This window comes from Homalodisca vitripennis, chromosome 1, assembly GCF_021130785.1.
Source record: "Homalodisca vitripennis isolate AUS2020 chromosome 1, UT_GWSS_2.1, whole genome shotgun sequence".
In the NCBI taxonomy this organism is placed as follows: domain Eukaryota; kingdom Metazoa; phylum Arthropoda; class Insecta; order Hemiptera; family Cicadellidae; genus Homalodisca; species Homalodisca vitripennis.
The window spans coordinates 188,215,317-188,242,440 of NC_060207.1; the positions used below are offsets into that span (position 1 = coordinate 188,215,317).

At 34.3% G+C, this 27,124-nt stretch overlaps 1 long non-coding RNA gene across 2 annotated transcripts; it reads left to right on the forward strand.

Moving 5' to 3' along the window:
• LOC124352931 lies at nt 1–24,802 on the forward strand. 2 transcript variants are annotated; one of them, XR_006921555.1, is made up of 3 exons: nt 1–1,592; nt 22,372–22,431; nt 24,544–24,802. It is a non-coding gene; the product is annotated as an uncharacterized LOC124352931 (long non-coding RNA). The 2 variants fall into 2 exon arrangements; XR_006921554.1 differs by lacking the exon at nt 1–1,592 and adding an exon at nt 1,987–2,575.
• The last annotated feature ends 2,322 nt before the right edge of the window (nt 24,803–27,124 follow it).

Sequence of the window (27,124 nt, forward strand, 5' to 3'; positions counted from 1 at the left end):
ACTGCACTAGTTATATCTATTTTAAGAATATATGCTTAATAATAATATTTTTTCCAAAATAGTATATTTATTTCTAAAACTGAGCGTAGGTCTACTTTTTAAAAACATTTATAACTATTTCCATGCATAATTGAAAATATATTTATATTTTTTGTAACTATTGTTGATAATGAATCCCATGCATGGCTAAACGAAGTATAAACTCATCTTAAAATCCCTAAAAGAAAAATAGTTAGTTTTTCAAAAAAGTAATTTTTACTTAATACATTTGAATCTCCTTCTGTGAAACATTTCCCATTATTGTACATTGTGATACATTTTGATATAACTACTACTAATTATTTTAACATAACAATTAATTTATTATGTGAAATTTTCCTCTTTCATGTGTATGTGAAAGATCCGAACATTCCATAAATTTAAAAATTGTTCTGGTTAGGCTGCGTTTTTTCTTCGCTCTACCTGCACTACTTCACCCACGTACAAGCTCTTGGTCATTCATCATCTTCCAGGAAAGGTTAAACTGCTGATTTGCTCTAAATATGCTGACGCTAACAATAGGTTTGGGAAAGATTGCCTTTTGTATACTAAACAGAATTTAAATATTCTCTCAGCTTTTCTAGAGTAGAAATTTAAACAATCCATTCTGCGAATAGTTCAAGGTGGTGTTGACACTCTAGAAGGATATCCTCATCTCCCCTCTCCCCTCTCCCCCCTCTCTCTTCTGATACTTCAATAATTATACCATTTTAACTTCGCTATTAGATTTCCAGCAATCATTAAAATTAGATAAAAAATGTTGAGGAATAACCTGGATATGTAGAACATATAAAAATTAGTAAAATAAAAATGAGTGAAAAATAAAATAAGAACCGCCTTTCCAGAATAATTCTTCCCTTACCTATCACAGGGACTGTCATTACATAGTCATTTACAGACATGTAGACTTACGTACTAGTCGATTGGTTTTAAATAACCTTATCTACTTTAAGTTATGGTTGTCTACTTGAGTAATGAAATGTAATAGTTTAAATTATACGTTGCAAGTCTTCAAGATAAAGAATACAAGTGTTGAAGTTATTTAAAGTAGCCAATAAGGGTCAGAAACTTGACGTCCTGGAAGAACAAACATTTTTGAAACGAAGAAGCAAATTTACGATTCCAAACGAAAAGTTCTAATTCAGTTTCCGTTATAATTTAATATGATAGTCGGTCGCAAGAACACTACTGATAAGACTCCTGTAGATATGAACGGAGCAGGAAGTAGGGGAAGAGGAGTAACAACCTTCAGTCATCTGCGTTCAGTGACTGCTCTGCCGACTCGGCGCGGCGGTTCGGATCCGTGGTTGTGCGTGTGCGGTAGGCCTGCCATCTAATGTGTACCGCACATTATTGATCGTGTACAGATCTCCAGGTACAGCTATCCTGTATATGTTTTATTTACTGAATCTGTGTGTTTTATAATGTGTTATTTTTACGTGTTTTTAACTTCCATTGACTTTCGTGTCTTTATGCACCTGATGATTGGACTTTCTTCCCGAAACAATCTTTGAAATAACTCTACAAAAAAGGATTTTTGAACCATTAACAAGGTAAAGTACCATAGATATTGGTCTATAATTACAGTTCCCTGGCTATTACAAACTTGCTTTCATATGTGTAAGAGTGATTGGAACATGCAAAGGAATAGTGAAAATTGTGTATATTGTTTTGTCTTACAGGCTTAACCAAACAACATTTTAGTGCCGTAACCCAAGGAACCGTTTTTAAGGTATCCTACGTCTGACTTTAGGACTAAAAAGGAATGAGTTGACCATTGACAAATTCTAACAGTGAATGAAGCATTTTAAAATGTCTACAATACGCGATGGAACCAAAAATTTTATTTTATGTATTTATAAAATTAATATTTTATAATACTAGAATAACTGTGCCAAATTTATATAAATAATCGAGGAACATGTTCGGTCGTGAATGAGTAACGAATTGATTCACAGGTAAAATAAACAAACTGCCATACCGTCATTTTAAAACAGGACGTCGTTTTCATTCACGAATTCTTCATTGATTATTAAAATATCATCATATATTAATGCGAATACTACATGACACAGTTTTTGAACACATGAGAAGAATAGACACTTCGCCTCATTCATCCGATCCATTAATCACTTTCACTTTCCATTCACAGGAAGGTACGTACTCAGCCATTCTTGCGCGAGTAGTCTTACAACCATGCTCCTTGTACTGCGGAAGCAACAAACTGTTGACAATATTCTTGGTAACGTTTGTTTTAGTCATCACAACAGACAATAATGGGCGTCGCAGTTACAGTTGGAGGGCAGAGACATTGACTCTGCACAGTTGAGGTGATAACGAGTCAGCCTTCGCCAGTCAGTCAAGAGAGTTGGTCAAGAGAGAGATAACGATATCCGCCAGTCGGTCTGACATAAACACGCGTGTGACTTGTGTAGCGAACGAGAACTTTACAATCATTCACTGTTCATGTTATTCTGTGGTGTATGTTATTTTAATATTGATATTCGGGCATCTCTACCTTTACTTATAATCTCAGGTATGTTTTCCTTGTTCCCAACAATTTGGTTTTTATCATTCCTTAGGAATTCAAAAATACGTTATCTATATTGTACTAAACAACCCTATTGCGGCCACTGAAAAATTACATATCATAATAAAACAGTGTTGATGTAGAAAATTATCAAAAAAATCTTTCGTAACCACTTAGGTTTTACTAATTCGTATTTTACAGTTAAAACTGAACCTATTCTTGCTTATTTAGTTTCATGGATAAAAATATTGTGTAATACTTTAGTTACGAATAACTAATACTACGATTAGTATTCTGTATGTTACATTATGAATGTAGTAGCATCTTACAACATTTAAAAAAATAGACTTTCCCTAGTCTGAATAGTGTTAATAATGTGTAAATGCAAATTGTTGCTACGACAGTCCATTTATAATGCTGACACATTTTAATATTCTATTAAAAAACAATCGCTAAATGACTTGCTAAACTCTCTTCTCTAGACCGGCCGGATCAGTTTGGATGATTTATTTTTGTTCGTTTGAGTCCGTTGAAGTTTTCTATAAAGAGAAAAGTTAGATAAGTATCCTTGAATATTTTTTAATCCAGGAAGATAATTGTTCTAATCTCTTCGTACGAGAATAAAAGGTAAAGCCCTCACTTAATCACACACTCATCAAGAATTATCCAACTTCCCGATATCTTTGAAAGTTGAAATATGGCATACGTATGCCTCATTACTTAAATAGAGAAAGTAAAGGATTTCGATTAAGATCAATCATCTAGAAGAAGTATATATTGTTTTTCACCCTCTGGATTTTGTACAAATGTTAAATTTAGCATACTGTACAGCTAAAAAACAATCTTTTGATCTAATCTTTTTTAAATCTTTTGTTTTTTATTCTCTCAAAAGATTAATCAAAGATTATTCACGAAGATCAACTACCGTCGGGGTTGAAATGGGGTGTAACGCCTAGAAGATTCTTTTTGCTCTGAAGAGACTATTGGGACCAGAAATACCTTAAACCGGAAGTAGATGACAATGACAAAACGGAAGTAATCACTTTCAGATCGAGATATTTCTGACTAATGCACGTATGTATTTTTTTATCGGCGTAACAAGGCAAAGGCTAATAACTACACCAGGAATATCATAAACCGAAACTGATTACAAGGGCCGAAAGTAGACTTTTGACTAAAGTAGGCATCTCAGACCGAGACCATCTCTATTATGGCGTGTGAAATATAATAAATTGATTTTCCTGAACTGCTTCTTCAAGCGCTAAAACGAAGTAAGAGCCAGAAGCAATTTTTTACATTTTTGGATCTCTTATCCATGAACATTGGAGATAATATGTACCTTAAATACGTCTACTTCCGATTAAAAATTGTCTAAGGGCTCCATCACATTACATCATAAGTGCTTTCTTTAAGATTACTACGGACACTAAGATTAGTATTCCTCCACACTGGCCTAATACGGTTCAAGTGGTACTGAAATTGTTGAAAATATTGGATACAAATTACGAAACTTAGAGTGTTTCGTTTTTACTCATAAAAACTGTTTTACTATCCACTTAAGACCGCTTAAACATTGCTAGTTAAACCAATTGCAGTATTCTGAAAAGGATTAAATGATTGGAATACATTCCAGTGACAATCATTCATCTCATTATTATTTACTACCCCATAAAAAATATATGCCTATGACTTACCTGTCGTTCAGTAAAAGATTGCATGCTAAGCCGGGACTAGTTATTTATAAACCATAATCCAAATTTAACTGACACTGAACAGCTGTTGACACTTTCAGCTGAAGTTCGCGAAAGAGGCTGAAGGTTGTGTGTACATTTTTATTTTAGAAATAAAAGTACCAAAAATAAAATACACTGTGTGATTGAGTATCAAACATGCAAACACCCACACATATAAATATACAAACATATATAATCATTCTTCACAAACTATTGCATTTATATAATTAATAGGTTAGACGACACTGTTTGATACGTAGTCTAATGCAGATAGCAAAGAAAAATGTACTATTTAACTTTTACTACTTTTGCCAACAATGAATGCCTATTAGTAGATTTTAAATATTAGTTGAACACTGTCATAAAATCCATCTTCACGAACACGGCTAGTAATGTTTGCACATAAGTTACTGAAAAGTGGTTGGCTTCCTTGACATTTTAATGTGCCATTATTATAGTAGCTTGGGAGAAAACACAAAAATCACACTACACCAATAGTCATACAATCGCAAGGCTGGATCTGTGGCTGTATTATTTATCAATATTTTTTTAAAGTCTTAATGCAGTGTCAGGAATCTGATACTGTTACAAACTTGACCCCTGATATCTGGAGCAATTTTTTCAGAGGTTTTTTAAAGTTAGTATAAGTGAATTGTAGCTAACTTTAACACTTATACTAAATCAACCCTTTCCATATGGCTACGTTATGTGTAGAAAACACGGTTGCACTACCGTGGTTAGAGATCGTATCAGTAACATCGTAGCTGACTCAATTGTGCACTGATGAGTCAGTGATAACGCAAATTCACCTGGATTACACTATATTTTATCTAGGTGCCTCTCATATCGAAACGATGTAAATTGTTCGTTTTGAGCTTCTTCGTGGTCGGCTTTTTTCGATCTCTTCAGACGAACAAGGCTCCAGAGTTCAGGAGTCAAGCCTGTAACAGTATCGTATTCCAGACGCTACATTAAGAGGAAGATGAGTTGAAGCTAATCTCAACATTCATATTCCCATGAAACCGACCATTCCTACCATAGCTACGTTATATGTAGAAAATAGGTTATTCCAACGTGCTTTGTTTTGGGTTCGATCTAAAACGCCACAGTTCACTAGATCACACTTGATTTTGTAGTCGTGGCTTTGACGACGGAAGTATGCAGAGTTGGTTTGGAGCTTCTTCGTCATCGAAGATAGACGTGGACTCCACATTCCAGGAGTCAAGACTGTGACAGCGTCATATTCCAGACGCTGCATTAAGTGAAAGATGAAATGGAGCTCAACATTGTCTAAGTCGTTGAACTTTGAGTCTGAGTTAGAGATAGCGCAGGTTCAAATCCTGTCTGTGACCGTTGCACTTTTTATCAGTACCATCGACCTCGTACTGTAGCGACTCTCCCCTTATTCTGTTTGATAAGATCCTCGCACAGGCCAGTGGCTCATGAGGACGGACAGAATAAGGCTTAAAAGGAGATCGGCCTCTCCTTAAAAAAAATTGCCACAAGTCTGGATAAAATGACGTCACGTATTTTATATATTGATATTATACGTCACGTGATGTATACGTATCACGTATCAGTTACATTCCTCAATGAGCCATTCTTCCGAGACAAAAACAATAATACTACTTAAATTAGAATATATAGACGACTCAACTATGGCTGTGGAAATGTCTTAGACCGGAAATAGATTACTAGTGCTGGAAGTTTTGGCTGAAGTAGTTTTTTCCAAGACCAACACATGTATAGATTTTCTTCAACGAGACAACAAGGCAAACTCAACTGTGACACCTGAAAGAGAATTCGTTCGCACCAGAGTTGTTCATTATATGCGCATCACCTGATGTAAGAGTCATTTGTAATTTGGCACCTCTCATCCTCTTACCCATTGCCACGGAAATGATAAGTACCTAATATACGATGTCTTCTTCCGTTTAAAAATTATCATAGGGCTACATTCAATTTCTTAATTGAATGTAAAACCGTGAGTAACTGCTAGTTTGTTACAAATTAAGTTCTTAAAGGCCAAATACTGAAATCCCAATTTGCTGCTATTTAGTTAAACTTGTTATTTAGCATAACTGGTAATTAACAATGGAACGTAAAATGCATAATTAAAGCATCATTTTTGTGTCGTTTAAAGCAAGCCTGAGCTATAAAACACCAGATAGTCTAGTTAGTATGACATTTACAGTTACGCGTAACCAGTACTCATGTACATGGTAATCTTGGTTCGGAAGCTCTATTTTACTTAATTATAATAACAAGTTTCCTTCAACAGATAAGCTGCAGATAAAAAAGTTATCTCACAACTCATATGATTCTACTCTACTACATGTCGCGTCACCGTCACAGGAAGCTGAGTAGTTTTTACTTATCACCACAGACCTACCTAAGTTCGATTCCTAGTTTGGGTAAGGCACTTTCGTACTCTCGTATAATAATGATCTGAGCTTATCCTTAAGTAACTCGATGAACCATTTAAGCTTAGAGATACAGGGCATTCTTAAGAATATGAAAAGTTCTCTATTATAAGATATCCTTCATTATAATCAAAGGTTTTAATTTTCCTTCTCATTTTTGCACAGTTGAACGTCCATCGCGTTTTGTGTTTCTTTCATCTAGTATTTCACACTACATTTTGCAACGTCCTTTTTAAAACACTAAACTTTTACTTCTTAAAACAGTTTAAAATGTTGCAACATTCGTTGAAAGTCGCTATGTTTTTTTTTATGTGATTATTTGGTCAAGTGAATTCATGTCACTAACTCTTCTTTAGAGTAAATTTTCAAATTTCAAGGTTGCTCAGTATGTATGATTAGTGACGAAACAAAGAACACTAAAACTAGTGAAATTGGATTTGCGTCATTTCCATCATTAAGGTCAAGGTTACGTTGTTTTACATTGGCTATTGTAGTCTATATCTGAGATAACGCTGAAAATAAGTTTGATAATAGACCTAAATTTTGAATCTACAAGTGCATACAACTCAACGATAGTTATCTGTAACTCGTATACAAATTTGTGAAATTTTAATATTGTGATCAGTACATGAGTAAACTTAAATTAATAACTAACTTATAATGGTTCTAAAGACACGTTTGTAAAAGTAAGTTACACAATACTGGTTGTGTACCATTATTCTCTTTCTAATTGTAGGTAAATTAGTAATATATCACTGTCAGGAAAAAAGTGAGTTTTGAGAAGGCGTAGGCAGTTACTATGATAAGACCAAGGTTTAACAGAAACGTTTGTGAGTCAGATGCTAACGCAAACAAAGAAAATTTAGTAAGTCTTATAATAGTTTTTAAGTTTTTATTCTCACAGACATTTTTAACAATTTGAAAAAAAACTTGTCGAAACCCAATGTGCAGATAAAGTTTGATCTAACAGAAACGTAATCAGGTTTAAAATATATTTGGTGACACAAAGTTTTTCGTAGTTGATTAGAAATCATTATAAAAAGCTAAAGTTAAATACTCCTGTCCACTTCTAAAAAATCCTTATAAACATGTCATCAATAATATGAAGTATTTTGTACACATGTTTTTAAATAGATAATTAAATGTTCTGGTTGTTTATTTCTCATTAGAAATATAAATAATTTTTCATTATATGATTAAAAAAGTAAAATTCATTAATTTACACGTGTATTTTACACACTCACGCACGCGTACACACACACACGCGCGCACACTTATCCATCCACACACAAAGCCGCGCGATTTAATGAATTGATTTATTAAATAAATACATGTCTTAAAATTAGTACATATCTAAATAAAGAAGTAAATCGAGGGTGTATAAAATGAAAATCTTAAATGCGATATTAATGATTTATTTGAACGAATAACAGAATTATATTGATTATTTTTCTGTATATTCTCCATGACGTCTATGCAAATGTTCAATCGATTTGGAAGTGTACAAAAACTTCGTGTCAAATTATTTTGTTGCGAATTTAGAGACTCGATCACTGCAGTTTTACTTTCCTCATCGGTTGTGAAAAGTATTATTCCGTTCAATTCTTCAAGCGATCCAAACTCATGACCACTCATGACACTAGGAGCGAGTCTGTAGAATAAGATGGGCGTGTGAGATATTTAAATATGATATCCTGAATATATAATGTATATATATATATATATATATATATATATTATATATGTGAATCCAGAGAAATGCTGCATACGGCCCGAGTATTATGCAGTAAACACTCCAGAAGTTAGAAGACCTCGTCACGTCATGTACTAAATACAATCCAAGGTTTGTTTACAAGTAGATTTCATGGAGTATAGTAGTGGATTGCGCTACTCCTCTTTCCATGAATTGTTCCAAAATCGGTCAGTTTGGTTCCCAGAAAAGAGTGGGCTTAACTTCCGCTAATTGTTGAATGCGTGTATTTTGGTTCCTGCGATGAGCTATGACGTCATTCTTTGCTATTTTTCTGATTGGTGATAGGCTAGTAAATCCAGATCTGGTCTTCTGTAACAATTTCGTCGGAAAATGAATCACTATTTGGCGTGGGAACGAAAATATTCTTCTCTTGGCATAGACACCAGATTCTTTCAAATTCAGTAGTTTACAGGGTTGCTATTCAATTTCAACAGGTTATGGACAATATTCTATGCTCGCCTGTATCTTGAAGCCAAATCTATTGACAATCATTTCGTTTTTAGAACCCATAAGAATGATATTCAACTTAAAGCACTTTTACGACAAACAGTAATTTTAAGAATTTTTATTGTTATTTAGATAAAAATTGTTTAAATATTCGAGTTCAAGTTCAAAAATGTTTTATTCAGAGTTAGACAAGTATACAACATATACGTATGTATCAATATACTGTATATGTAGGCTACAACATACACGTTCACAATAATCCATTGCACAGGATTTAAAGATTTACAATAATCTGAGCTAAACGTGTTCTATATTAGCCAGTCCATTTAGGTATATCCACATTCGTGCAGTATCTGTATTTTATTAAGAATTTTACAGAAAATAAATTATTACTGCAGGCTTTTCATGCGTGGAATATGAATATTGTGTACCAAAAATTCACCAATCTATACACAAATTGCATTTTAATACATAACTACACAAAGGATATTTTACAGGTCCGACATATCCAAATGAAAATCCAACTAATCTTTATGTGCAAAACATTATCGTACGAGAAATGCACGTGCAAACATAACTTTAAACAGTCGTGCTTCACATAACTGCTACTCATATGAGTGACACAGAATATGCCAAACAGGGTAATATTTTTGACAGATATTTTAAACAATAATTATACTACGTGTTTAAGCAACAATAAATGAATAAATAACGCCTAATAAGTAATATATTTAGCTCAATAATTATAAGATAAGATGAGATTTGTATTGATCATTACACATTAAATGCAATAGATCGCGTTAGAATACTTCAAAATAATATACAGTCATCGATAGAAGACGCAATAGTCTACATGCAAAAGTATATTATAATAATATAATACGTTAGTGAGTCAAAAGTGAACTATGTTAACAGAATAATACGCTAAAAAACTATCCCACTGATGTCAGATAATAAAACTCTGATTAAGTCATAAAATGGCCTTTCTACCAGCCACTTATAAATGGCCGTTTTAAATTTACTTAATGTAACACTCTAAGCAATCAAAGGTAGTTTATTGAATAGATTTATTCCAACGGCCACATATGAAGTTTGAATTTTAGAAAGTCTTGTGAAAGGTTTGCTGATCAGGTTAGCACCCCGAGTATGAATGTGTTAATATGAATGTGCTTATTTAGTGTCAGGTTTTCAAAATTATTTTTGACATGCATCAAGCAGTAAAAAATGTAAAGATTGATAGCCATTAAAATGGCTTTTTTAAATCGGCTTACAAATGAGCTTGAAATTAGCATCCGCTATAATTCCCATGGCTTTTTTCTAATACATTAAAATTTTATCAATACCAGATGCATTGCCCCTCAAGAGCAGACCATAACTATAACGATGCTCTGAAAGAGTGCAAAGTAAGCCATTCTTAGCGTATCTTTGGAAACATAACGGTTTAGTTCTCGCAATAAATATACCACTCTGTTCACTTTTTATGAACATAATCAACATGTATATGCCAAGACAGAACAATTCCTTAAAAATGTTACACTCTCAATTGTTGTTTCTTTCAAAATTGCTCTATTCAGAGTAAATACCAAGTGTTGGGTCTTCTGCATTATCGGCTCGATTTATAATAATTATCGAGTTATTAATTAAATAACTAAATCTAACGAAGGCTGAGTTGTAAAAAAAAGTAACGTCGCCAGCAAACATTTGAACGTGAACTGAAATTTTCATTGGCATCTAAATTGTTAACTAAGACCAAAAACAGAAGTGGGCCCAGAACGGACCCCCGTGGTACCCCATGACAAACCTCAGCATAAATAGAATAGGTATTATTGCTGAATACCGTTTGAAAACGATTACTGAGATAAGAATTAAAAAGGGAATTTTCAATACCAATTTTATTCCATAATACTCCAATACGTACAACTGCGAATAAAGAAGAATGTACGAACAACAATAAACAATCGGATTATTAAGAACTCTTTATTAAACCCCATAACACTGAATTTTATTTAAAATTTTCGGCATTGCCAAAACTTTTAAAACAATTACATGTAGATAAAAATGCAAGTTCGTTATATTCAGAGATTTTCGTCATATTCCAACGGGCTATCATTCTAACTTATGGGTTCGATTCAAAATATATTGTATTTCCCGAAAAGATGGTAAATATGCGTACTTCCCACAGCTAACGACAGTATATTTACTGTAAACTATATATAAACTATATATAAAACTTTTTGAAAATTAAGAAGTTGTTTGTGGGGTAAAACTCGATGTTTCATCTTAGAATTTGTGACAGAGAGATAATAATACAAAATTCAATAATGATGGAATACTAAGATTATAATGATCACCAAGCCGACAAACAAGTTTTATTACTCATTGTATACACTCTGTCTTTATTCTAATGTCGACAAAGTAATAATAAATTCCTAATTTTATACCAATTTGAACACGATACTAACTTCATCGATTACTCCATTCCATTTTGATTGCATTTGAAATAATTACAAAATAATACGAAAACACACTAAAACCGACGAAACTACAATCAAGGTACCCTTGTACCCTTTTTAGTGTTATTGGCTGAGCATCAGCGAATCCCATCTTTCGAGTGACTGAAACAATTTTTTCTGTCTGTCTGTCCACTTGATATCTCAAGAACGAAGTAATCTATGACCTTGAAATTTTGCGTGAACTTTATTATCTAGAGAGGCACCCAGTTCGATTATTGTACAAGTCACTCCGTCGGATTTGGCTGAGCGCCAGACAACATTTTTACACTGGATATATGGCTATCTATCATGACACGAGAAAATCGCAGAGTTCGTTTTTTTATTATTCTCTTAGCTTCAGGTCTGGTTATGTTGACTTATTTGACCTATCATGATTGGAATAATATCGGTTTGCAGAGTTAGTTATAAATTGGTTAGCAATCTGAGTACAATCATATGAAGTTTTAACACGTGGACTTGTACCACACGTGGTCGAACTGTCAGAATAAAATGGGCTACAAAAATAAAATGTTGCATGACACCTCAGCGAAACCTGTTACGAGTGGTGTGACGTACTCATTCCTTTTCATTTAATACCCAATATAATTAGCTTCGGTTGTGTTTTAGTACTGTTTTATGAGTTTATAAAAACATTTCCCCATAGCGTTCTAAATAACACAGTGGCCACTCCTCACAGTGGCCTAAATTAAGATTTAGATAATCCCGATTAATAGTAGTTGACCTGATTATGTACTAAAATGCAGTATTGATTCAATTTATGGTATTGGTAACCTATACATTTGCCATATGGTAAGTCTTTTTAATTTTAAACCAGTAGTAGAAAATTGAAATTGGTACCAAGCATTTCAAAACAAAAACACGGTATTAACTTCATAGATCATTCCATTTTGATTGAATTTGAAATAATTGCAAAATAATTAAATTGAAATTTTTACCTTCTTCAAAACTATAAATATGATAAATACACTCCAAAGGGCGAAGTAATACGGTAGTATCGAAAAATATTTAAAATGAATATTGAAAGAAAACCATACAATGAATTATATAGTTAAAAAAATACGTTAGAAACCTTACCCGGAGTATTTAAAAAAATAACACTCCTATTTATTGTCAAGATAATACTTTAATGGTGAAGTTGCAATCTTACACATCAAATAAACCTTAAAGAACACCCAGCAGATGGTGATAGTGACACCGTACGTTTCTCACACTATACTTGTATTTTTATAATGCTGTCTCCACCATGTCATTATAAAGTTTTCAATTATTTGCCTCTTTCAACAGTTGCTATTAACTGTTGTTTTACCATGCATGGTTCCTTTGCGTGCTTTTGAATATATTCTTTCATGTCGAATCGTCAAGAAAATATTATAACATTCTTACGATTTCGCAGCCTTTGTCATGTCCATGACCTAAGTTTTCGAATTACATTGAAACAAAAACATAAGTCAAACCAAAAGAGAGCCACTTCAGTCGACAGACTCAGTCAGTTTCAGTTTAACATATGTTGAATGAAGATGACTCTCCGAGATAAGCCGAAACTTGGAGTTTCAGAGATGACTTCTTTTTTCGTCATATGCCGGACGCTCTAATGTTCAATAAGTGAACCCCACAACCCGATTCTGGCCCTACCAAATTGCTTTTAGAGATGTTATTAACCAGAGCTTCCGCCTATTTCATTATCTGTGTCAGGAATGCCTTAATGACCCAGCGCGTATATAAATTGTGATTTTGACTCTATCTTTTTTGCATTAAAATTATGATGCTTATTCATATATGTCTCCTATTTTGAAAATTACAATAGATTAGACTTTGGAATCACAGCTTACTACAAATTGTGCGATAAAACACGTTAACGTAAGGAAATCCCTTAAATAATTCAACCTACGTTATTTATCAAAATAATTTAAAAAAAAATAAGACACTTCACTCTTGAAATGTCACAAATGTATATTTAATTTTTTTTATTCATTATTATTAAAACACATTTTCTAAATAAGTTTCGATCAAATTATAATTAATAATTGATCACACATTTTGCATTATATTAAAATTCTCAAGATTCCCTTCTTTTTAAGGGGAGCCTGTGACCGCTATTTCTAAAGCGTCAGATTTTGGATCTGAGTTACAGATAGCACAGGTTCAAATTCTGACTGAGCCGGTACTATTTTTAATCATTTCCGCTGATATTACTTCTAAGCTTGCTCGGCCGTTGTCTTAACTAACAATAAAGTGTTCCGGTTTACACCGCGTCGAAACATTGCTTACACAATTATCTTCGTGAGATATTTCGGCTTCACTGTGAAGAGCCGTGTTCAGTCAGCAGATGTTAACTCGAAACTGACTGACTCTATCGACTGAAGTGATCTACAGTGAGGCCCAAACATCTTAAATATTTTATTTTTTATCTTTCGACGCCATGTCGAACCCAAATTAGACTCTGATCATGATCACGACACTGACTGTGAAAGTCAACGCGAAGTAATTATATCTTTACTTTGCGCTTTACACGTAGAAATAAGCTCGGATCCTGTACAGAATTACTCTACGATACGATTTTCGCACATCCATTGTGTCAATGCCCAACCATTTCTTTTATAAACCCTTCTGTGTATAAAATAAATCTTTGGAACATGTTCTAATTTCTAAGTTTTGTGGAATCCAATGTTTATATTTGTAACGATTTTACTATTTTGTAAACCAGAATATTCACGTTTACTTATTAATAAGTTCCTACGTCTATGAAAACCCGATATATGTTAAAGCATTTGTGAGTTCAGAATTTTTGGAATAAAGATAAAAGTGGACAGACGTAGAACGAAACTAGATAGGTACCGGTTTGACTAAATTGCAAAATTATATTCTTATAAATTATAAATTGATAAACAAAGTACCGAAGTTTTTTATGAAGTGCCATCCTAGATCATTGTTGTCACAAAGCACGTTTAAAATATTGTATAAACATTAATGCTTCTTAAATAATTCGAGAACAGGATAAAATGAAGTAAATTGTCATACATTTCTGAATAAAAGGGTCCATAGGTTCTTTAAAGTACTTCACAATACAACCATTTTCTATCTCGTTATACATTCTCAATTCTTTAAGAGAGAGAGAGAAAGATCCAATTAGAACTGTGCACAGTGAGTCTGCACAATGCTATCTGCACGTTCCGTGTGATATTTCTTAATATAAAGATAAGGCACTCCTCGGTTGACTGGTAGCTCCCCAGATCGTGCCGGCATTTCAATAACAAATGCCACAATTATTCACGTAAAGATCTAACCTTGAAGTTGTCTTTTCTGTAAAATTTTAGTTTCAGGAGTTTGTGAGGTTAGATTAATTTTTTCATGTTATCGATTATGTTATCCAAATAGTTTTATTTTACATGGATGTCTTACAGTTGGGGTTCCTGGATCAATTACCTAAAATAAACATTTAAAACTTTGTAGCTTTCTTTGGACAGTAGAACGTATCTTCTTTTATAATCTAGATTAAATCACAAACCTTGGATCAAATGCATTATCTAAATAACGACATTTTTACGGCTATTTAGTTTATGTCCCTATTCCTAAAATAAAAGAAAGGTTTGAGGACAGGAAGTTTACTCTAAATCCTCTAAATCGATATTTAAATGAGTGAAAACCCAATATATGTTAAAGCATTTGTGAGTTCAGAACTTTTGGAATAAAGATAAAAGTGGACAGACATACAATGAAACTAGATAGGTACCGGTTTGACTAAATTGCAAAATTATATCCGTATAAATTATAAATTGATAATCAAAGTACCGAAGTTTTTGATGAAGTCATCAAATCCTAGATCATTGTAGTCACAAAGCACGTTTAAATATTGCATAAATATTAATGCTTCTTAATTAAATAATTCTAGAACAGGATAAAATCAAGTAAATCGTCATACATTTCAGAATAAAAGGGTTCATGGGTTATTTAAAGTACTACTTCGCAATATCACCATTTTTTATCTGGTTATACACTCTCAATTCTTTAAGAGAGAGAAAGTCCAATTAGAACTGTGCACAGTGAGTCTGCACAATGCTATCTGCACGTTCCGTGTGATATTTCTTAATATTAAGATAAGGCACTCCTCGGTTGACTGGTAGCTCCCCAGATCGTGCCGGCATTTCAATAACAAATGCCACAATTGTTCACGTAAAGATCTAATCTTGAAGCTTTTTTATGTAAAATTTTAGTTTCAGGAGTTAGTGAGGTTAGATTAATTTATTCATGTTATCGATTATGTGATCCAACTAGTTTTATTTTACATGGATGTCTTACAGTTGGGGTTTCTGGATCAATTACCTAAAATAAACATTTAAAACTTTGTAGCTTTGCTTGGACAGTAGAACGTATCTTTTTTATAATCTCGATTAAATTACAAACCTCGAATCAAACGCATCACACTACATAACGATATATTACGGTCATTTAAGTTATGTTCCTTTTCAAATAATAGTGGAAAGTTTTGAAGACAGGGAGTTTGCTTTAAATCAACGTTTAAATGACAGTTCCATCGGTGTAACATATATATTATCATTTACATTACAACAAAATCCAGCTTACCTCTCAAATTTGTATTTCTATTGAAAATTTCAGTAATCTTAAATTGAAAAAAATAAACAACGTTTGAACAATTGTTTACGTTATAACTACCAATCAGCACATAAAACTGATTGTTATTATACAGATTTTAATGCGTTTCCTGTATTTATCAGGTATTCCATAGCCAACCCTGAAGAAAGACATTTCTTCCTAATGTTTCTGGATTAAGGCATTTTTATTTGAAGATATTCTCATTTTCGTATCCTTCTAAATCGTTGATGTTTAATTTCAAAATGTCCTTTAGATCGAAAACCCAAAACTGAAGGTGAGCGGCCTTGGCAAACATGGGCTTGTGCCTTGTGCTCAGAACGTCTTTGCGTATAACAAATCAACTCATGCAGGATTCCTCAGCCAGACGCCAACCTTAGGAAGAATGTCGCCTTGATTTTTGGATCGAATCCAATATCAGGATCACATTTGCATGTACAAGCCGGCTCGCCACATTCCTCAGTATGAACTTATGGTGTACACCGGTATGGTTCGCTTCATTTTGGAATAGCATTTGAATTGTTTGTTAACATAAGGAATCTCTTAGCATACAATTACTTAAAGTGCCCTTGAGAATATGTATCAAAGATCACACTGGCTTAGTTATTTACAGCGCCTCACGTCCTGCTCCTACATGTACTTTAAGAGGTGTTGTTGGGCATTCTTACTATGGGTTATTAATGATCGTTGTGTAAGGTACCCTACTATATCAAATCCAGAAGAAAAGCAATCAAGAATTCTCGTGAACAACAACTCACTAGATGAACACAGGTGCTGAGCGTTGTAAAACGCCTATTGGCGTTGGTACAAGAATGTAATTGAAAATATAAAGACAAGTTGGTTGGGCCCCTGAGAATTTTTAGAGAAAACCTGATATTTAATGAACATTATACGTTAAATGAATATATACTCAAAATATGGTAGCCTTCAGTTCAGTACTTAAAAATATTTGACCACGTGTTCATAGCTTTCCTTGGCTTGAATGTAATTTTTTTAATCGTTTCTAATAAAGTACTATAACGTAATGCTGAATTTGAATGTTTCGAACTTACGTTGCATTCGTTAGGAACATATTGTGACTTTAAACTCTTAATCCAAAGGTTATTTATGTTCAAAACCCCAATCCCCAGGTCCTAATAGGGGAGGATTTCGAACTGATGGAAATATTCAAGGGTTTCGTGAAATTCTGGGGTTAGATTGTAAAAACTTGACACGAGGAAAACCTGTGTACCCAGTTTCATCTAAGCCTATCCGTTCGTTACTTATGGAAATTCCATGATATATACGAATGAATTATATTTAGTTTTATATAGAGGGAAAAATAACTAATGCAATAAAAGCACAATGTATTTAATGAACTCCGCACATAATCTAGTAAGGAAATCCGCGAAGCAGTTTGTAACAGATAACACCCAAAACCTGAGATGGGCCAAAAATCACTTATTATTATGTTTACGCCTGTCATTTATTATTTTACTAAATGTTTTACAGATAGGCAGTCATGAATGAGTTTAACAGATTGAGTGTGGCATACGCCTTTGTGCTTGATCGTTAGTGAGACTATTTAATATGGAGCCACAGTGAAGATGTTAAATATTTAGATGTTAGGTTGGTAATTATTTAAAGAATTGTCACCGGGCAAATTTTCGCTGTTGTGGTTAAGTTGTACATCTAGGTTAAGTTAATGAACTGACCTTGCATCACCTTTTCCACGCATGTTTATAACTATACGCCTAAAATTAACAGCTTTTATATATTTACCGACTTTAAAGTTTTGTTTTTGAAGAAGATCTTGGGCTATCTCGCTTAGGGGACAGGAATTCTTTTCGTAAATATTAAAACCACTCACTAATCCGTTATAGCCACTTAATTGACTGTGTGCAATATTTCAAATCAAGTCATAAGTTCTAAATTAATAATCCCAGAGGCAAGAGATAGAAAAAGATAAGGATCCTAAACATAACTTTAAAATTTGATTATCTTTTAGGGTTTTATGGCATTCCAGGTTTTAGAGCTTGAGAATCTTTTCATTATTCATTTATAACTTAAATAATGAGTTTTCAAACATCAGAAATTTTCTATACAGTGTTAACTTTTTTCTTTTGTTGAATGAACGCCTATCCTAATCTATATATCTTATAAATAAAAAATGAATGGCGAAATGTGTTGGTAAGTAAGCGCTAACCTCGATAATGGCTGGACCAATTCGAATGGTTATTTTTGTAAAACGTTCATTGAAATCCGAGGAAGGTTTTTATGAAGAAAAAGAAAAGAAAAGTTACCTTGAATATTTTGAAATTCAGAAAAAATTTAGTTTTTTACGGTTCATACTCCAAATTAAACTGGCACTAAACAGCTGTTCAAACCTGCAGTTTTATGTAGACAAATTGGCTGACACATCTGTTTACATTTAAATTTGATGAAATATTAAGTAAACAGTGATTGATCAGTAGTGTAATGCAGATAGTAAATATGAAGTTAATATATAAGTTTTAATCCAGATTGCGCCAGTGATGGATTTAATAATTTAATGCATTTTAAATATTATTTAAACACTGTTATGTAACCAACCTTAATGAACAAAGTTATGAATGTTTTCACATAAGTTACTTTAAACTGGTGGACTTCCTTGACATTGTGATATTACATTTTAACAGTGGCTTATGGAAAACAGAGAAATGAACACTAAAATGCCTCAGCAATTCATTCTTTCCCTGGCTACAGTCCAAACGTTAATTTGGAATGTTGCTTAAACTTAATAAGGATTTATCCCTTATACCGAAAGTACATAAGAAAGTAGGTAGGACTTCCCCCTAGGCATAATAGACTTTTCGGTCCTACTTATGTGTGTATTTTCTTCATCAGGACAAGGCAAACTCAACCATGTCAACACGGTTTTGACCAAAATAGATTTCCAAGAACTAGATAATCGAACATATATAGTATTTTGATCGAGGCAATATGGCAAGCTAAACTGTGACATAGTAGGTAAGTGAATTTAAACGGTCTTAAGTAGGCACTTTTTAACCGAAGTAGGCATCTCGGTCCTACGTAACTATATCTATTTTTTCTTCATCAGGAGAAGGCAAACTCTACTATGTTACTGGAAACTATATATATATTTTTTTCATCAGAACAACAAGGCAAACTCTACTATGGTACTGGAAATATACACTTTTTGACCGAAGTAAGTTTCCGAGACCTGTGTGATCCGAGATTTGTGTTTTCTTGATTGGGATGACAAGGCAGATTCAGCTGTGACGTTATGTATATAATTAATTAGAACCAGAAATACTCATACACGTGCCAAACATGATATAATAATTAAGTTAAACTTTGATACTATTTACCATGAACTTAAATAATATTTACCTGATGTATGCCTACTTACGTTTTAAAATGTTTATAGGACTCCCATCATATTACATCATAATTGCTTTTACTAAGTAATATAAGTACTTCGGTTCTAAAGATTTGCGTGCAAAGCCGTGGGTAACAGCTAGTATATATATATATATATATATATATATATATATATATATATATATATATATATATTTCTTGTGTTCGTGTGTATGTGACTGAACTCCTCCTAAACGACTGGACCGATTTGGATGAAACTTTGTGTGTGTTTTCAATGGAATTCGAGAATGGTTTAGATTCACAATTTGGTCCAATTTAAATAGTTTATTTAATTAATTTTTTAATTAATTATAAATATTGTTGTTGATGTTGGAGTGTTTTATATTAAATCCGACAGACTGCGCTACGACACGTAATACAAAGCGAACTCTGATACTTAACAGCTGTTAATACTTTCAGCTGAAGTTCATCAAAGAGGCAGAAACATTTTTTACATTTAAAATTTAGAAAACTGTTATTGTAAAGTGCTTGATCATAGGTGTAATGCAGGTTGCATAGAAGACGTCATTGCCTAATTTCAAATTTAGATTGCACCAATGATCAATAAATACTATTAAACGCTATTATGAAAACAACCTCATTGTACAAATCCGTGAATGTTTGCACATAAGGTAATCGAATTTGGTTAGATCGAAGGTAAATGAAAAGAGCCGAAAGAAGACGCTTTATGATCGAAATTGGTTTTCGTTGATACATTTTCTTGAAGGCACACTCCACAATAATACTGGAAATATCTTAGACAGAAATTAATTTTAACAGACCGAATTTGATTCTTTATAACCTAATTAGTTTATCGAGATTCATCCATATAAATTAATTGTTTTGAATAACCTATCAACATCTAGCAAAAACCCACGAAAGAGGCAGGAAATATGTTACATACCTTCATAATGCACCCAAAGAGGCTCACGGAGGAACGACTATCAATCTCAGGAATTTTTAGAATGTGATAGAAAAAGAATACGTGAATATAGTGTACTCTTTTTCAACAGGAAATTGCGTGCGAAGCCGCGGGCAGCTGCTAGTAATATTATAAATGCGTAAGTGCCTTTGTTTGTTTGTTTTGCTTTCAAGCGTAAAATATTCAACCGATTGTACTGAAATTTTACATGGACATTCTTATAGTTCCTGGGATGAATATAGGCCTATTCTTATTCCGAACATCCCTCTGGGCTACACCCAGGGGTCTTTAAAGTAGATAAAAATCCCATCTTGGTCTCTAAAGTTGTGAAATATTAATCAAAAGAGCATGTATAATGTAATCAACTGTTCTTTGTAAACATTATTTATTATTTTATATTTGTTTATATTTTATAGTGAGTACATTTTAATATCAGTAATTTCTAATAATAGTAGGAATAACCATTATTTTTAAAGCTGTTTTCGATTTCAGCGGTTAGGTGAGTACTCATCTTCCTTATAACATATCCTAAAACGTATAAGATAGTCAGAATTTTACTCCGAAGACTCCCTATAAAAGCAGTCGGCAAGAACTATGCTAGAAATTTCACTGGATTGTGCTTTTCAACTTTTGTATCAATTCCAGCTCTAATTGTACTCAAATATTACAATTATTTTTCAGTGTTAAAGAAACAAACGAGTAGTGTAATTTTTAATGTAGTTTTAACTGTACATTTTTATAAAGTACTAAGTATTAGATGTAAAAGACAATGTTATTATCTAACTTTTACAATAAATTTACATACTGATATAAAACCTATGTTAGTTCACTTTTGACAGAAGTAGGCTTCTCTGATCTGCGATATATATTTTTCTTGATCGGGAAATCAGCCAAAATCAGGTATGGAGCAAAATTATACTAAGAACAAGCAAATTACAATGGCCATAACTATATATTTTTTGACGTATTTTCTTGATCGTGGCGTCGGATCTATAATTCACTAGAACCAGCAGTGGTCGCACACGTGCAACCCCTACTAAATTGCGTGGAAAGCAGTGGGTAACTACCAGCAGTACAGATTTAAGAGACACTGAAATCTAACTTTTAGTTTACATTTAGACTGTTATGAACCCTAAATTAGTTATGTTTTGACAAAAGTAGACTTCTCAGAGCTGTGTATATATGTAATTTCCTTCATTGCGATTAAAGCAAAATCAGCTATGGAACAAAAATACTAAGATCGGAGTAAATTACAATCACCATGAATATACACTTCTTAACATATTTTCTTTTGTTCGTGGGAAAAAAGCAAACTCAAAATTGGTGTCGGAAATAAAATTCACTCGAACTAGATGTGCTACTACAGATGCAAACCTGCGAAATTGCCTGCGAAGCCGCGGGTAACAGCTAGTATTGAGTAAATAGTAACCGAGATATTTGCTGAGGAAGACTGTATGCCCTTCACTAACCCCTCCTTTCTCACAGTGCGGGGACCGGGGCATGAGAAATGGGGAAGGAGTTACTTCTTAATGCCTCTTGAGTTGTGAGTTTTTGAAGGGTCCTGACATATTTTACATAGAAATGTAGAAAATTAAAATCTGTATGAGAAAATAATACATATTTTCTTTTAATTAAAAATTTATTCCCGCCTAGACTATAAGTTTTAATTAACAATTAATCTTATCCTTCTGTAATAAATGTATTTTTAAAATGTGTAGGTCTCGAAATCAGAAAATGCATATCACAATTAATATTTATAAAATATATGTTAGGGTAATGTCATTGATTATATCTGTACAATTATTATTTACCGAACAACTTTATTTAATTGTAATCCAATGAATTATATAATATGAAAAGCAGGATTGTTCCAGAAAGAATGAATTATGGAAATGTGACATTTTGGCCTTATCTGTCACGTTTTATATACCGTATCTCAGTATCAGTGCTGTGTTATTGTCATTACCTCGCCATCTGTTCTAAGTTGAGCACGTTTTACAGATTGAGACCTTGAGCCAGAGACGCTATGGAGACGGACAAATTAGATGAAGGATCTAAGAGGTAAATTTTATATCATCCATCCTATTTAGTCATATTTAGGTTCGTTAATGAGAATACACTTTAAGACAAATCTCATCCTTTGTAGTACACGTTTGTTTCAAATTTAACTGCTTTTATATTTTCATACTAATATTTTGTAAATATATTTATGATATTTTTCTACATGGAATGACATACTAATTTAACACCAACCACAAATATATTGTAACTGTGAACGATCTTTGGTCTGACTTGTTTATTCCTTAAAAGCAATTGGTGGTTGGGGGCAATTGGCGGAGGGGGGTAGGGGTGACATCATAATCTATACTTTATTAATAAACCCTACTATACTATAGTTTACAATTGTACTATAGAAAAGTAAAAACCTTTAGAGAGCAGTCAGTTGCTAATGTCATGGACATTTTTTTGTGTAAATCAAATAATTTTTAATTTTAATAAAAATAGAGTAGTTCTACTAGGTAATAATTGTTGACTATGCCACAGATCCTAGGGTTTAAACTGTTTTTATGAAATTTATATCAACATAATATGATTATTATTTCCTTAAAAGCGCATTACATTTATTTGGTATATATAGATAGTAAACTTTAACTTTATATTTTGTCATTCAAACTAATAACACCAGATCATTGTGTTGATTTATAAACTATAACTGCCTGGAATTTGCTTGAAAACTTACAGGACTGTTTTTATTACCCAAGATTACTTTTCCAGCAGAACAAATCAAAGCTTTTCAATCGTTTATAACCTTGGTATAACCAAGGGGTTGGTCTATTGAGTAGTATAGTTATTTAAATGAATAAGAAGATGCCTTAGAGTTTAATACTATAATAAGTGTATGTTGTGCTGATGTTCCTGAAGGTTAGTGAATTCAAATTGGTGGCAGTCGTCACTAACAGCTGCGTTGATGTCACGCCCAGTCTGTCAGATAGTGTCACTCCAGTTACAATTACTTCTCAAGCTCATTCTGATAGATAGTGCCACTCCAGCTACAATGACGTCTCAAGCTCATTCTGATAGATAGTGCCACTCCAGCTACAATGACGTCTCAAGCTCATTCTGATAGATAGTGCCACTCCAGCTACAATGACGTCTCAAGCTCATTCTGATAGATAGTGCCACTCCAGCTACAATGACGTCTCAAGCTCATTCTGATAGATAGCGCCACTCCAGCTACAATGACGTCTCAAGCTCATTCTGATAGATAGCGCCACTCCAGCTACAATGACGTCTCAAGCTCATTTTGATATCGTAGTGCCACTCCAGCTACAATGACGTCTCAAGCTCATTCTGATAGATAGTGCCACTCCAGCTACAATGACGTCCCAAGCTCATTTTATCAGATAATGCGATTCCCACTAAACTGACGTTAAGGTTATTTAGTCTGATAGTGCCAACTCATCAAATTCGATACATTTACAATGTTTTTGTGCCCTAGCAGGTCGGCAGTTTTGGATCGTCGGTGTAGTCACCTCCGGCTATACCGACGTCTGTAAAATATTTAATATATAGTTGTCTGCTGCGTCTAGAGCCCCAGAGGATTACAACGCGATCCTGGCACCCGAACACGCATACACTGTCACACGTGCAGCGTGGCCTATCTGCCGTCCCTGTGCAGACTAAGGTTTATATAGTAGGGTTTTTATCTAATTTATTTCAGGTTAATATTTTTGAATTTTAAAAATACACATTTTATTTCATGAAAATAGAGTCCGAACACAAAATAACTACGGCATTCCCGAAGTATCTTAGATATAAATATTTGTAAGATACGTCAAGAATGCTGTAAGCATGTCATATTTGGAGTCGTTAATTTCATGAAATAAAATGCAGACTTAAAAATTACAAAAATATTAACCTGTCATAAAAAATATTAAAATTAGCAGTTCTCAGACTACGAGTATACCTAGTATGTGCGTCATCGAAACAAAAGTGACGGCGTGTAGGCCGGGCTGCGCATGGGTGCAAGGGTCGCCTTGTAAACCAATGGGGGTCTTCATATCCGGACACTCTATAGTGCAACTACTCAAGCAATACCTCCAGCTACAACTTACAATAACTTGTAGATCATTTAATATATTGCCACTATAAAAGTAAGCTGTATTGTAACAGACCGACACACATGTACGAGGTGCCAGTGCCACAGCAGGTCGGCATATTTGGATCGGCAGTGGACGTCACCTCCAGCTACATCGATTACTTGTAGATTTATTAATATATTGCCACTACTAAAGTAAGCTGTATTGTAACAGACCGATATACATGTACAAGGTGCCGGTGCCCCAGCAGGTCGGCATATTTGGATCGGCAGTGGACGTCACCTCCAGCTACATCGATTACTTGTAGATCATTTAATATATTGCCACTACTAAAGTAAGCTGTATTGTAACAGACCGACACACATGTACGAGGTGCCAGTGCCCCAGCAGGTCGGCATATTTGGATCGGCAGTGGACGTCACCTCCAGCTACATCGATTACCTGTAGATTTATTAATATATTGCCACTACTAAAGTAAGCTGTATTGTAACAGACCGACACACATGTACGAGGTGCCAGTGCCCCAGCAGGTCGGCATATTTGGATCGGCGGTGGACGTCACCTCCAGCTACATCGATTACTTGTAGATTTATTAATATATTGCCACTACTAAAGTAAGCTGTATTGTAACAGACCGACACACATGTACGAGGTGCCAGTGCCCCAGCAGGTCGGCATATTTGGATCGGCAGTGGACGTCACCTCCAGCTACATCGATTACCTGTAGATTTATTAATATATTGCCACTACTAAAGTAATCTGTATTGTAACAGACCGACACACATGTACGAGGTGCCAGTGCCCCAGCAGGTCGGCATATTTGGATCGGCGGTGGACGTCACCTCCAGCTACATCGATTACTTGTAGATTTATTAATATATTGCCACTACTAAAGTAAGCTGTACAGTGTGTAACAAAATGAATGACCTGATTTTAAAACTCAACATCTATTGCTAAAAATGTACTACAAAAATAATATTTATTGCAAAATACTCAAAAAATCTTAAAGTTTTAGGTATATTATTACAAATGTTCTATATGTCCACCAGCAGCAGCACGAACAACATCTAGACGATAGCTAAATTCCTCATAAACCTTACACAACGTATCTTCGTTCACAGACCTTATTGCGACAGTTATTCTGTTCTTTAGTTCTTCGATGTCATGAGTTAGAGGGGGAACAAACACTTTTTCCTTCACATATCCCCACAAGAAAAAGTCGCATTGGGTCAAGTCTGGTGATTTTGGAGGCCAAGAAATTAAGGGCATTGTCTCGAGGTCCCGTGCGCCCTATCCAGCAGTGGGGCAGAGTGTTGTTGAAAGCTGCCGAACATATGTTGTGCCAGTGAGGCGGAGCTCCATCCTGTTGGAAAATGAACCTAAAACTTTAAGATTTTGTGAGTATTTTGAAATAAATATATTGGATTTTTGTAGTACATTTTTAGCAATCGATATTGAGTTTTAAAATCAGGTCATTCATTTTGATACACATTTTGTATTGTAACAGACCGACACACATGTACGAGGTGCCAGTGCCTCAGCAGGTCGGCATATTTGGATCGGCAGTGGACGTCACCTCCAGCTACATCGATTACCTGTAGATTTATTAATATATTGCCACTACTAAAGTAAGCTGTATTGTAACAGACCGACACACATGTACGAGGTGCCAGTGCCTCAGCAGGTCGGCATATTTGGATCGGCAGTGTACGTCACCTCCAGCTACATCGATTACCTGTAGATTTATTAATATATTGCCACTACTAAAGTAATCTGTATTGTAACAGACCGACACACATGTACGAGGTGCCGGTGCCCCAGCAGGTCGGCATATTTGGATCGGCAGTGGACGTCACCTCCAGCTACATCGATTACCTGTAGATTTATTAATATATTGCCACTACTAAAGTAATCTGTATTGTAACAGACCGACACACATGTACGAGGTACCAGTGCCTCAGCAGGTCGGCATATTTGGATCGGCAGTGGACGTCACCTCCAGCTACATCGATTACCTGTAGATTTATTAATATATTGCCACTACTAAAGTAATCTGTATTGTAACAGACCGACACACATGTACGAGGTGCCAGTGCCTCAGCAGGTCGGCATATTTGGATCGGCAGTGGACGTCACCTCCAGCTACATCGATTACCTGTAGATTTATTAATATATTGCCACTACTAAAGTAATCTGTATTGTAACAGACCGACACACATGTACGAGGTGCCAGTGCCTCAGCAGGTCGGCATATTTGGATCGGCAGTGGACGTCACCTCCAGCTACATCGATTACCTGTAGATTTATTAATATATTGCCACTACTAAAGTAATCTGTATTGTAACAGACCGACACACATGTACGAGGTGCCAGTGCCCCAGCAGGTCGGCATATTTGGATCGGCAGTGGACGTCACCTCCAGCTACGTCGATGTGAGGTTCAGTGTGTCGGACAATGCCAACTTCACCTCCCTGCGCCCTCAGGTGAGCAGGCTTCAGTTCCCCCTTATCTGATCTTCCTCTACGCTAGACTTTCCAGCTCAGTGTGTATGTCAGTTCTCTCTCTTGTAACTTGCCAATACAACTATTCTTCCATAGTATAACATCTCTTCACTACAGTTCTTTATTCACCCATTTCTACATTGTTAGAATCTT